We start from the raw sequence: 2,354 nt of genomic DNA on the forward strand, positions 1-2,354 counted from the left end.
TTGTGATGGTGAATAATGCTGCCATGAACACTGTTGTGCAAATTTCCATTCGTGTCTCAGTTCTAATTTCTTTAGGGTATATTCCTAGTGGTGGAATAGCTGGATCATATGGAGAACTTTAACTTTTTTTTTTTTTAGAAAAATACATTTTTATCATCAGAAAGTATCATTAAATTCAAGCAATCCAAATACAGATAGAAAATTCATTCTTTAAGGAGATAAAAGAGTCTATTTTCATTTCATTAGGGAAAAAAAGAGACCTAGAATAAGCAAAGCTCTTCTGAAACAAAATACAATGTAGAAAGCATCTCATTCCCTGATCTAAAAACCTTCTACAAGGCAGTAGTAATCAAAACTGCATGGTATTAGTACAACAACAGACATATATATCAATAGAATAGAATTGTTGTTAGTGTTAGGTGCCATTGAATCGAGTAAGACCCATAGAGACTCTCTGAACAACATATTTAAACCCTGTCCTATCTTGGGTCATCCTCACAATTACTGACACATTAGAGCCAACTGCAGTAGTCACCATGTCAACCCACCTGGTTGAGGGTCTCTTCTTCACTGACCCTCTAACTTTCTAAGCATCATGAACCTTTACAAGAAATAGCCCCTCCTTGTAACATGCCTGAAGTATGTGAGATGAAAGCTCATCATCTTTGCCTAAATGATCATTCAGACCACACCCTGTCCAAGACATACTTGTTTGTTCTTTTGTCAGTCCATGGAATGTTCAGTGCTCTTCTCCAACACCACAGCTCAAAGGCATAAATTCTTTTTCTGTCTTCCTTATTCATTGTCCTGCTCTCAGATGCATAGCAAGTGATCTGAAAGACCATGGCCTAAATCAGATGCACATTAGTCCTCAAACTGACATCATTACTCTTCAATAACTTGGAGAGTTCCCCAGGGGTCCCGTGGATCTGTCTCTTGCTTCAACAGTGTTTCGACTGAACAGACCTGGCAACTTCCCCCCTTCCAGCCTTCGACTACCCTCCAACTTCACCTCCAGGCTTAACCTCGGGACCATCTCAACCATCTATTTTCCGGACCACTTAACACCTTTTTTTTTTTGGTTAGCCCCAAAACCTCGACCAACCATGAGCTCTCAGATCCGTCAAAATTATTCCACTGAAGCAGAAGCCGGGGTCAACTGTCTGGTCAACCTGCACCTGCGGGCCTCTTACACCTACCTCTCTCTGGGTTTTCATTTTGACCACAATGATGTGGCCTTGGAAGGCATGGGACACAGCGAGTTGGCGAAGGAGAAGCGCGAGGGTACTGAGCGGCTTTTGAAGCTGAAAAACTAGCACAGCAGGCGAGTCCTCTTCCAAGATTTCCAGAAGCCATCCCAGAATAAGTGGGGCAAAACCCAGGACACCATGCAAGCAGCGTTGGCCTTGGAGAAGAACCTAAACCAGGCCCTTCCGGATCTGCACGCCGTGGGTTCCGCCCATACTGACCCGCAACTCTGTGACTTTTGTGGAGAACCACTTACTTCCTGGACGAGGAAGTGAAACTGCTGAAGAAGATGGGTGACCATCTGACCAACATTAGAAGACTGGGCGGCCCCCAGGCTGGGCTGGGCGAGTATCTCTTTGAGCGTCTCACCCTCAAGCAAGACGAGGGGCCTGCGGGGACCTGCAGGCGGGGCCTCTGCCCCCCCCTGCCATCAGCAGCAAGTTTCTCTATCCCACCCTGATGTAGAATCTTATCCACCCAGAAGCCCCTCACCCAAGCCTTGGACCAAATGAAACAATAAAGCTTTTTACAACATCTAAAAAGAAAAAAGAAAAAAAATTTGGAGGTTCCTAACTGAATACTTTCCCAGTTCAATACGTTTCCTGATTTACTGATTGCTGGTACCAATGGTGTTGATTATGTATCCAAGTAAAATGAAGTTATTGACAGTTTCAATCTTTTGTTCATCTATCATAATGTTGCCTATCAGTACAGTAGTAAGAATCTTTGTTTTCTTGACACTGAGATCTAATCCATTTTGAAGTCTCTATTCTTTGATCTGCACAAATGCATCACGCCCTCCTCACTTTCTGCAAGCAAGGTTCTGTCATCTGCATAACACAGGTTATTGATGAGTCTCCCTCTGATCCTGATGCTGTATTTCTCTTCATAGAGTCCAGGTTCTGGAATAATTTTCTCAGCATACTGATTGAATAGGTATGGAGAGAGAATACAACCCTGACATACTGTCTTCTTAATTATAATCCATGTAGTGTTTCCTTGCTCTGTTCACACAACATCCTTCTGGTCTAGAAAAAGATTTTACATGAGTACAATAAAGTGCTCTGGGATTTCTATTCTTCTCAATGCTAGCCATAACTTGTTAT

The 2,354-nt window shown here is 42.9% G+C and overlaps 1 pseudogene; it reads left to right on the plus strand.

The window, feature by feature from the left end:
- Positions 1–1,085: 1,085 nt before the first annotated feature.
- Positions 1,086–1,708, plus strand: LOC102854638 (annotated as a pseudogene).
- The last annotated feature ends 646 nt before the right edge of the window (positions 1,709–2,354 follow it).

This window comes from Elephantulus edwardii, unplaced genomic scaffold, assembly GCF_000299155.1.
Source record: "Elephantulus edwardii isolate Elephantulus edwardi_28Jun2011 unplaced genomic scaffold, EleEdw1.0 scaffold00030, whole genome shotgun sequence".
Lineage (NCBI taxonomy): Eukaryota > Metazoa > Chordata > Mammalia > Macroscelidea > Macroscelididae > Elephantulus > Elephantulus edwardii.